The 12065-nt window shown below is 43.6% G+C and overlaps 1 non-coding gene across 1 annotated transcript; it reads left to right on the top strand.

The window, feature by feature from the left end:
* Positions 1 to 499: 499 nt before the first annotated feature.
* On the top strand, positions 500 to 573 carry TRNAN-AUU (transfer RNA asparagine (anticodon AUU)). The gene has a single exon. It is a non-coding gene; the product is annotated as a tRNA-Asn (tRNA).
* The last annotated feature ends 11492 nt before the right edge of the window (positions 574 to 12065 follow it).

The raw sequence follows: 12065 nt of genomic DNA, 5'->3' as shown, positions 1-12065 counted from the left end.
TCTTCCTCCTCTTCCTCCTCCTCTTCCTCTCATTGTGATATATCCAAGAGAAAAATGAGCTTGCTTATTTGCCTACTTTGCTAGATGAAAGCAGTGGGACACATGGTGATACTGCTTACAGGCTTCAATTCAAGACTTCAGAAAGATCATGTCCCCCCCTGGATGATGCTGGTGCAACACACACAGCAAAGGACAGCAATTTGAAGTCTGGAAGATTCCAGGGCAAGGGTGGGAAGGATGAAAAGCTAGGTGGCCATGCAACCCTTCCTGCTAGGGATGGCCTTGCCTTTTGTGTTCAACAGTTGTCCGAAGAGAACCCCAGATAGCCATTTAGCAGAAATTGTGTGCACAGTGTCTGTGGCACAATTGGTTAGCGCATTTGACTGTTATCCGAAAGATTGGTGGTTCTAGCCCACCCAGGGATGGTCTTTCCTTTTGTGTTCAACAGTTGTCCGAAGAAAACCCCAGATAGACATTTAGCAGCAACTACATACACACAGTCTCTGTGGCACAATTGGTTAGTGCATTTGGCTATTAACCGAAAGGTTGGTGGTTCAAAACCACCCAGGGACAGCCTTGCCTTTCGTGAAGGGAACTAATGTACCCTTCTTAAACTTGAAGATTGTATACAAATGTAAGCAGACTGCAGAGTGGTGCAGCGGAAGCGTGCTGGGAACATAACCCAGCGGTTGATGGATCGAAACCATCCTCTGCTAGGCATGATTTCATTTTTGCACCTCGCTTTATCGCATGGGCAAAATGGTTTCCATAGCCCTGTAAGAGAAAGTGTAATAAGGGCCCTGCCGTAACATAGATATTACAGTAGCTAAGACTACTCCTGGGCCTTTCTTGTAGTTGAAGAGGTGAGTGAAATGGCTGGCTTCAGCCTGTAATGTTAGTTGACCTGGGTTCGATTCCAGCCAGATAGAACTAGCAGAGATAAGAGGTTCCCTCCAAAACTAAGAACAGACAATAGACCAATTTCATTTATTAATAATTCAAGATGTGATTACCGCGGACAGAAGACAAATATATTTTCTTGTTCCTAAAAATCAGCCTGATAGCTCATCCAAGCTATGGGGGTACAGCTGCTAGGGAAAGAGAGCTACGTGTCACTAGCAGACCACACATGCTAATCTAACGGTATTTGGTGTCATCGGATCACATATCAGCCGCAGGTTGCGAATCTGCCCTCGGATTCGCTGTGCGGCAATCCAGTCAGAAATGGCGCAGGTTGTTGGCAAATTGGTCATTTTAGGCTTGCACAGAAATCCTGCCCTCTTGCTGACCAGGAGGTAACTCCGCCCTAAACACACCTAGTTTGGAGGTAATCCAGCCCCAATTCTAAGATTGTGTAAATCTGGGGCCCACATGGCCCGCCTTGTATTTCATCATTTCATCTGCTAAAGAAGAGCTTCGAGCATGTGTTCCACAGAAGGACCGAACGCATGCATTGTTCCATGGACTCTTACCATTAATGCTTAAGTTAAACTGGATTCTTTTTCTTTATTCTCCAAATGGACTGCTCAGCCATAACTAAAGTAAGAACTTTCTAATTGTATTCCTTTTATTTTTAGCTATGTGTCTATGTGTTCATCTGTATAAATGTGTGTAATGCATTTTTGTTATTCAACATTAAATATCGTTTAGCGGTTATGACCTGTTGCTGAACATACACAATCGTACTTACTCCTCCGAAACCGTTACCTTGTGTTCTAGAGTATCCTGTATTTATAACCCGTATGCTTGAATCGGACACAGAAACAGATCTGGCGCCGATCCCTGCATACAGCTAAGAGTTAACTTGCAGTGTTCGCAGTGTGCTAAAATATTTACAGTCCTGTGCTGTCTCACAGGTGGTGGTAGCTTTTGATTTGTATGTGTGTGGTGGATCCTTTGGTGTCCGAACGCTCCCTCCACTAGTCAGCTCATCAATTTGCGAAGTCGGTTACACTTCGTGATGAGCAAAACGACAGTGTGAGAGGATTTCTGACCCCGATCGATTGACCCCGATCGCAGACCGGCCCTTGCGGTTTGTGACAGATGGCACATTAGGCTCCCCGGTGTTGTTATATGAATTAACCCCTTCAAGATCCCTGCTATGCATATCTACGCCCCTGTAAACTTTTGTGTATTTACCGCCCCCGCGCACAATCCTGGGCACGCTCCCCTTCACCTTCTCCGCAATCTCGCCGGTCTGTGATTGCTGAATGGTAACAGCTGTTCCCAAAGCTGTAACGAACGAAAGCCGGTATCAGTGAGATGCCGGAGTTCATTCTCAAAGTGAAAGTAAAATGCTGACACATAACACTTCCTGTCCTGTGTACTGTAACACTTCCTGTCCTGTGTACTGTAACACTTTCTGTCCTGGGTACTGTAACACTTCCTTGTCCTTGGTACTGTAACAATTCCTGTCCTGGGTACTGTAACACCTCTTTTCCTGGATACTGTAACACTTCCTGTCCTGTGTGTACTGTAACACTTCCTGTCCTGTGTACTGTAACACTTCCTGTCCTGGGTACTGTAACACTTCCTGTCCTGTGTACTGTAACACTTCCTGTCCTGTGTACTGTAACACTTTCTGTCCTGGGTACTGTAACACTTCCTGTCCTTGGTACTGTAACACTTCCTGTCCTTGGTACTGTAACACTTCCTGTCCTGGGTAATGTAACACTTCCTGTCCTGGGTACTGTAACACTTCCTGTCCTGGGTACTGTAACACTTCCTGTCCTGGGTACTGTAACACTTTCTGTCCTGGGTACTGTAACACTTTCTGTCCTGGGTACTGTAACACTTCCTGTCCTGTGTACTGTAACACTTCCTGTCCTGTGTACTGTAACAATTCTTGTCCTGGGTACTGTAACACTTCCTGTCCTGTGTACTGTAACACTTCCTGTCCTGGGTACTGTAACACTTCCTGTCCTGGGTACTGTAACACTTCCTGTCCTGTGTGTACTGTAACACTTCCTGTCCTGTGTGTGCTGTAACACTTCCTGTCCTGTGTGTGCAGTAACACTTCCTGTCCGGTGTACTGTTCAACAAAAACAAAGCGATAGCATTTAAAAAAAATACATAAATAGTTGCCCTTAGGGACTTTTTTATTATGTATATCATGAGGGTATATTATTGTTATTGTTGCGAATAATGGCTTGTAATTATTGATGTAGTGTACAGGAACACAAAACAAGAACACCTTTATTTCCAAATAAAAAATTGTCGCCTTACATTTTGCTAGCGACATCATTTAAATGTTGTAATAACTGGGGCAAATGGGCAAATAAAATGTGCGGGTTTTATCTACAGTAGTACTTTTTATTGAAATTATACGTTTTTAATTTTTTTTCTTCGTCTACCTTGTAAAATGCATATAAAATAAAATAATTCTTAGCAAAAAGTACCGCCAAAAGAAAGCCTACTTTGATCCATATTGATGAATGAATGGGAGGAGCGTGATGTGAAAATTGCTGTGGTGTTTAAAGAGGAACTTCAGTAAAAATAATGTAATGATTTTTTTTAATGACTATTTTTAATGAGATTTAGATCTAACTACGCTGCTAAAAAAATCAATTTATTTAGAACAGAATTCAATACTATTTTACAGTCTGCACCTTGTGGTCAGGGTGTACTGGCCCTTTAAGTAAGCTGTTTGCGGAGAATGCGAGTTATTAGCAGGTCAAGAAGTTGCTGCCCTCACATAGGAAGTTACTAAAAGTCATTTATGAGTGTGGAAAAGGAAACAGCCTTCAATGATTCTCCCGTCTAGTCTGTCTTATGTTATTCAGTGACATCTGCTAAGCAGCACTCCCAGCAGCACTGTACCATAGTATGGGGGATTCCCACAAGCAGGTCCATATAACGTAAAGAGGCCCTGTAGTGACATATAGCAGAATGCAGTAAAGAGGCCCTGTAGTGACATATAGTAGAATGCAGTAAGGGGGCCCTGTAGTGACATATAGCAGAATGCAGTAAAGAGGCCCTGTAGTGACATATAGTAGAATGCAGTGGGGGCCATGTAGTGACATATAGCAGAATGCAGTAAGGGGGCCCTGTAGTGACATATAGCAGAATGCAGTAAAGAGGCCCTGTAGTGACATATAGCAGAATGCAGTAAGGGGGCCCTGTAGTGACATATAGCAGAATGCAGTAAAGAGGCCCTGTAGTGACATATAGTAGAATGCAGTAAGGGGGCCATGTAGTGACATATAGCAGAATGCAGTAAAGAGGCCCTGTAGTGACCTATAGCAGAATGCAGTAAAGAGGCCCTGTAGTGACAAATAGCAGAATGCAGTAAAGAGGCCCTGTAGTGACATGCAGTAGAATGCAGTAAAGAGGCCCAGTAGTGACATATAGCAGAATGCAGTAAACAGGCCCTGTAGTGACATATAGCAGAATGCAGTAAAGAGGCCCTGTAGTGACATATAGCAGAATGCAGTAAAGAGGCCCTGTAGTGACCTATAGTAGAATGCAGTAAAGAGGCCCTGTAGTGACATATAGCAGAATGCAGTAAAGAGGCCCTGTAGTGACATATAGCAGAATGCAGTAAAGAGGCCCTGTGGTGACATATAGCAGAATGCAGTAAAGAGGCCCTGTGGTGACATATAACAGAATGCAGTAAAGAGGCCCTGTAGTGACATATAGTAGAATGCAGTAAAGAGGCCCTGTAGTGACATATAGCAGAATGCAGTAAAGAGGCCCTGTAGTGGCATATAGCAGAATTCAGTAAAGAGGCCCTGTAGTGACATATAGCAGCATGCAGTAAAGAGGCCCTGTAGTGACATACAGTAGAATGCAGTAAAGAGGCCCTGTAGTGACATATAGCAGAGTGCAGTAAAGAGGCCCTGTAGTGACATATAGCAGAATGCAGTAAAGAGGCCCTGTAGTGACATATAGCAGAATGCAGTAAAGAGGCCCTGTAGTGACATATAGCAGAATGCAGTAAAGAGGCCCTGTAGTGACCTATAGCAGAATGCAGTAAAGAGGCCCTGTAGTGACATATAGTAGAATGCAGTAAAGAGGCCCTGTAGTGACATATAGCAGAATGCAGTAAAGAGGCCCTGTAGTGGCATATAGCAGAATTCAGTAAAGAGGCCCTGTAGTGACATATAGCAGCATGCAGTAAAGAGGCCCTGTAGTGACATACAGTAGAATGCAGTAAAGAGGCCCTGTAGTGACATATAGCAGAGTGCAGTAAAGAGGCCCTGTAGTGACATATAGCAGAATGCAGTAAAGAGGCCCTGTAGTGACATATAGCAGAATGCAGTAAAGAGGCCCTGTAGTGACATATAGTGGAATGTAGTAAAGAGGCCCTGTAGTGACATATAGCAGAGTGCAGTAAAGAGGCCCTGTAGTGACATATAGCAGAATGCAGTAAAGAGGCCCTGTACTGACATATAGCAGAATGCAGCGCAGAGGCCCTGTAGTGACATATAGCAGAATTGGAGCGGGGAGAAGAAGGGAAAAGGCCGGCACTACAGTACACTATGCATGGAGGAGGGATCTTGGCAGTAACTGCAGCCTCTTTCCACGAAAACAGCGTGCTCTGGCTTGTAAATAGAGTCACTGTAATATAGATGGAGAGATGCACATAAGTCGGCACTGCTGTACAAATCGTGTCTTTAATCTTCGCAGGTGGCATACATCAGAAGAGTTCAAAATTAGAACAACAAGTGAACATACCATATTCTGGAGGCTGTGAGCTGACGGTGGGTGCAGGGCACAGAGTAGCCTTACGGCCGTTTCACGCTGGCAATGCGCTTCTACGGAGGCTGTAAAATGCAGGTGGGCTGGCCAGGTACATATACCCTTCCGTGCGGCGTGTTTCCGCCTTTCGGGGCCGCCCCTGACACTCCCTGCGAGCCTATTACGCGCTGGGACGCATCATGCGTTCCAGCACTGTCTCGGGAGGGAAATGACGCCTTAAAGTACGGATGGCTGTGCAGGCCAAACTCGTATTAGCTGGCTGCAATGCCATTGCAAGATATGCCATCCGCATCGTTGTTGGCGCCATCATGTGGCCAGAAACTAAACTGCTGCTTATGTGTAAAAATGCATGAAAACACAGTGAAATTAATATTATTAGACTAGAAATATCTATTCATAGGATATTAATATAAATATATATGACAGAAGGTAAAAAGTTGCCCTGAATATGGAGCAACGTGTTACAGTGTCATAATGATGTGAGTAAAAATGCACATACATAATGGGCATAGTTAGGAGGGGAAGAGTGAAATTACTGGAAGTATTAAATCAGTTATATAATCATTTAAGCATATGCATATGCATATATATTATTATTCTCGTTGGACAATTATTTAGTTAATGGATCAAGCTTCTGCTATTATTAGGAACTATCCCTAGGGGTACTGGATTATTGGCTAAAAGGGAAGGATGGGGAAGGGGGTGATGGGGATGGGAAGTGAGGGAAGGGGAAAGGGCAGAAGGGAGGGAACATATAGCAGAATGCAGCGCAGAGGCCCTGTAGTGACATATAGCAGAATGCAGTAAAGAGGCCCTGTAGTGACATATAGCAGAATGCAGTAAAGAGGCCCTGTAGTGGCATATAGCAGAATGCAGTAAAGAGGCCCTGTAGTGGCATATAGCAGCATGCAGTAAAGAGACCCTGTAGTGACATATAGTAGAATGCAGTAAAGAGGACCTGTAGCAACATATAGCAGAATGCAGTAAAGAGGCCCTGTACTGACATATAGCAGAATGCAGCGCAGAGGCCCTGTAGTGACATATAGGGTCATCAGGCTATCTATACAGGGGGAGAAAGGGTCATTTGGCTTCTTTTATTAGAGAGGAGGAAAGAGGGGTTGTCAGGATACCCATACTGGAGGGAATGGGGGTGGGGGGGGGGGGGGGTCACTCATAAGGCTATCTACACTGGAGAAAGGGAGGTGGGGAAAGAGTCATCTGCTACCTATACTGGAGGGGGGAGGGGAACTGGCTATCCATACTGAAGGGGAGCGGCTGCTGACAGTAAAGTGTACAAATCCAGCCCTGAGTTTACAGCAGTAGTTAAGGTGGTCATCTACCATGAAATGGCCGCCTGAATCTAAAACAAATCAAGAAGTTTTAAACCTGACGAAGGCTGCAAGGCCGAAAGCTTGTTTATTCTTATTCATTTGTAGTTAGCCAATAAATGGTATCATCCTGATGTAAAACGTCTTGCTTTTACTGATGGCTAACACGGTACAATACCCTACTGCTACTACTAAAACAAATCACTATCTCCCTGATCCAAATCCATTGAAGATCCATGCACTCTCTTGTCATTGTGCAACACAAAGAAATGACTTATTCATTGGAGAGTAGGGATGATCTTACCACCTGCACCTTCCTTCTTCACCAGATTTATGCAGAACTCTAATCTAGGATCTGAGGTACAACTACAAATCACAAGCTGTGAGAGCCAAGGTGTGTGGCCGACTTTATCCTATCGATGTACGAGACTGTGTTTCCCCTAAAGTAAGACATCCCCTGAGAATAAGCCCTAGCAGGAATTCCTAGCATGCTTGAAATATAAGCCCTCCCCTGAATGTAAGCCCTAGCAGCAGCCCACATGACACCAGCAAGTCACGCTCCCAATACAAAGCTTGGATACAGGAGAGCAGCAGTATGATGTGAGTTCTACAGTCCTGTATATCTGTCAGGCAATTTGTGTTTGTGTTGGAGTCATCCCTCCTGATCTGTCCTGATAAGCATCAGCAGCACTTCCCCTCTTCCCAGGACACACAGCTTATCCTATCATAGCTCTGGGGAGCCTGACAGAGTTCTCTGCCTGCAAGAAATAGACTCTCACCCACAAGATCAGCAGAATCAGTTTCTTATAAGTGAGAGCCAATATCTGCAAACCACAAGCTCTGTGTATGCTGCTTGTGTTTCAGCATGGCATGCGGTATATACATTCTGTATAGGAAAATTACCAGCGTTTCCTCCCAAATAAGACATCCTCTAAAAATAAGCCCTAGCACATCTTTTAGAGGAAAAAATTATATAAGAGAATGGCCTCAATTCACTAAGATCATGCTGGAGATAATAAGGCAAGAGATAACTTACCTCCACTAGTAAGAGAGTTATCTTATCTCTTCATTCCTTACGTTACCTCTTCTGTAGTTATTTTACCTCCTCTGTAGTTAAGTTACCTCCTCTGTAGTTATTTTCACACACAGTTAATGAACAGCCTGTCTTTAACTCTGGAGTTATTTTAAGGATTAAAGAGTTAACTTAAAGACAGAAGAGGTAACTTTAGGTTTGCCTGAGGTAAAATGTTTCCTGAATACTACATGCCTTATCACCATGGTGATAACTCTAGAAGAGTTATTAAAGACAGGAGATAAGCTTAGTGAATTGAGGCCATTGTCTTATTTTCGGGGAAACACGGGTAGAAAATAAGAACTTTTTTCTTCTGCTACAGCTGTGTCCCATTCCGGATTATTAACCAGGGTTTATTTGCAATCCGTTTTGTGCCACATTTCAGCCTGGCAGTCGTTTTTATACAGGAAGCTGACAAGACACAACAAATATGTTTAATTTGTCACCAGAGCATGGAAACTCTCAGGACACGGAACGGGAATTTATGACTAATTAAGTTTGGATTTGGCCATTCTGGGGAATAGCTCCTCCCCCTCCCGGAGCGGTGGAGACAGGCTCGCATCTTCAGCAAATATTGAAAGTCTGTCCGCTACGGAAACCGTCTGCGGATGTTTCAGCCTCACTGATAATGTTCTAAGTTCCCATGATGGAACCTGGCTCATATTATTAGAGAGAAGTACCAGAAAATAGATCTCCTAAATCAAGAAACGGGGGAAATACAGCTGTAATTAACTTCTGCAGAGCATATATTTTAAAGTGAACCTGTATATATATAAAAATTGGGTACAATCCTTTATAGAGTGAAGGATCAAAACACAGTCCTTTTTTTAAAAAAGGCAATCCACCTTGCCTATATAAACTTCTATTACTTTACAGAAAAAGAACCTTCAAATGAAAAAACGAGGACCTGAAGTGCAATCTTATGGTATCAAAACTTTAGAAAAACTTTATTAATACATATATCAAAAAGACTCGTTAAAAAGTAGTTTCTTCAATTCCATATGATCAATTTCCACATAATCTGTGATATATCAAAAACACCAATAACTGAAGCTAATGGAACTAATGAATGCTGTATTCTGGCTTGACTTGATCGTAATCTTTAATAGATGTTGTGTCTAATGGCCCATACTCACGAGTGACATTTGTCGCCGCAACACGCGGCGCGCGCGTGTTGCGGCGACAGGTCGCCCGTGAGTATTGGCCGCCGCACGCGCGCGCACCCTGAACTGTCGCCCGTCGCTCATGTCGCCAGGAGATTTAAACTTTCAATCGCATGGCGACAGTAGCCGCTGCCCCCCCGCCGCAACTGTCGCTAGTCCGCGTGAGTACGCGGACTAGCGACAGCAACCTCCATTGAGGTTTATGGAGCTTCCGGCGGGGGGAGGAGGAACGTCGGCGACAGCTTCCGTCTCGCCGCTGGTCCCTCTTCCGCGTGAGTACGCGGAGGGACCTGGAGAGAAGCTGTTGCCGGCCTGTCGCCCACACGCTCACGTGTGCTGGCGACAGGCGATTTTTGCAGCCCGTGAGTACGGGCCATTAAAAAGGCAACGGCACAGGTTCGTTTACATATGTGCCCTTCATCAGGCCATAACACAAAATTCTAAAAAGCAAACAAAAAAGAATACATTCAAATCCTAATTCCATATAAACCTATCAAAGGAGAAAGAGAAACCACCAAAGTGATGGTGGTATGTACTATATAGACTTTGTAGCATCTGTTCTATATTTTATGATCTTTTATGGTATTTTCTATTCTGGTATGTTGGTTTATAGAATTTGATGGAACCAGGTGTAATACATACCACTATCACTTTGGTGGTTTCTCTTTCTCCTTTGAGATGTTTATATGGAATTATGATTTTAATGTATTCTTTTTTGTTTGCTTTTTAGAATTAGCTTAGGTGAGTTCAATTAACTCAGATTAAAGGACAACTATCAAAGTTAACTAAAATTCTAAATGCCACATATATTTCCTGTACATACTAGGAAATAGCAATACAAGGACTTTTTTCCCATCTTTTCTTGTTTTATGTGAAGAAAATGACATTTACAGAGAACTGTTTTCACTGTGGGCAATACTAAGGACTGTGTCCAGCACATCCAGCATACAGAAACAGTCCTCACTGGCTCTAATACTGTGACTGGAATCTGTTTAGAATGATAGAACGCGGAAATATAGCTTCAAATGGGGTGGCTGGATAGTGTAATGGTTAAGGGCTCTGCCTCTGACACGGGAGACCAAGTCAAGTCTCCCTAACACTGCTACTGCCTATAGAGCGCATCCTAGTGGCTGCAGCTCTGGCGCTTTGGGTCCGCCAGGATAAAAGCGCGATATAAGTGTTTTGTCTTTAAATGTGTGTAAATAACCATCAGCTGCAGCTCTGTCTGTCTGTCTCTCTCTGCCTCATAGGGAGAAGTAAACAGCAACCAACTTACAGTTCAGCTCTGCCACCCCCCCCCCCCCCCCCCCAATACCAACACAAAAAATTTAACATAACAGCTGGTAAGCACAGCTTTTCTTTTCACTCATGCTGTGCTGAGAGTCCTCTAAAAAGCGTTCTAGTGGTACTGGCTAAAATCTCTATATGTACAGTATGTTGTGGGGTTTACAGTAAAACTGTTTCTTTGATAGTTGTTCTTTAAGTATGCCTTACCAACATTCTATACATTGAGCTATGGTCTGAACTTTTCAAGGCTGAGAAAAAGCAAAATCGTCTCATGTTGCCCACCCCACCCATGTTGCACCCCCCTCCCCCCATGTTGCACCCCCCCCCCCCTCCCAGCAGCGATAAAGCAGCGAGATTTGGCAGATGCCTTCACGTAGGAGCGTAAGGTTGTCCAAACATCGCAGCGTCTCGATGCCAGAGCCTGAAGCCCTGTAACAGAGGAGGAGATGTTTGGGCTACGAGGATTATTCATTCACATTGTTACGGAGCCAAGAGAAGAGGGGTGTGTCACACTTTTATTACAGCAGAATTGAAAACGGATTAACAGTTTAACTGTTGCTAAAAACTTGGCTTATTCTCCATACAGTTTGGCCGCTATAGAAGAGACTGTATTGGCAAATGGGAAACGATCGGCTTCACTGGAGCAAGAAAGCGCTCCCAAAATAAACGAGTCCAGCTCAGGGGCTGAATGTTGTGTAAGTATTTTTGTGTCACTGGCGAGTTGGGCGCAGTGTGAGCTGAATGATGGCATTAACCATTTCTGCCGCTGGGACATGAGCCCTGTGCTACAGCTACAGGGACACGATCGTCACGTCCCTGCAGCTAGGGGGCTGTGCGTGCGATCGTGTGGGTGGAAGCCTACAATCGGGATGTTCCCGGCAACAGGGAGGATACAAAAGTCCCCTGAGCCAATTTGTTTTTGTCCGCAAAGAATGATCAGTTTTTGTTCAAAAACAGTGATCATTCTTAAATAGTACCACCGCGCTGCCTCCCGCTAGCCCATTTCTGCCGTTCCCACCGCCCATTGCTAGATTAGTGAATGGGAACGAATCTCTAGGCCTCATCAATGGATGCCTGCATCACTTCCCTAGTTAAAATGTAACACATCACTTCCTATTAAGCGTACTTATTGTACGGTTATAGAAAGTCATGTACGAGGACATCTTGTGGCCAAATCGTAAATTACACATACATACAATAGGGACAAAATATATTTTAATATGTATGTCAGGAGGGTATATTATTTTTTAATTATGGGCTGCTGATTAGTGATGGATGTAAAGTTGAAAAAATGCACCTTCATTTCCAAATAAAATATTGCCACCATACATTGTACTAGGGATATAATTTAAATGTTACTGTCACATAAAATGTGGGCAAATAAAATGTGTGTTTTTATATCTACAGAAGAGCGTTTCATTTTAAAACTATAATGACCGAAAACTGGGAAATAATGAATGTTTTCATGTTTTTCTTATTATTCCGGTAAAAATGCATTTGGAATAAAATAATTCT

Source organism: Hyperolius riggenbachi, chromosome 3 (genome assembly GCF_040937935.1).
Source record: "Hyperolius riggenbachi isolate aHypRig1 chromosome 3, aHypRig1.pri, whole genome shotgun sequence".
NCBI classification, from domain to species: Eukaryota; Metazoa; Chordata; class Amphibia; order Anura; family Hyperoliidae; genus Hyperolius; species Hyperolius riggenbachi.
This window is presented reverse-complemented; position numbering and strand designations above follow the sequence as displayed.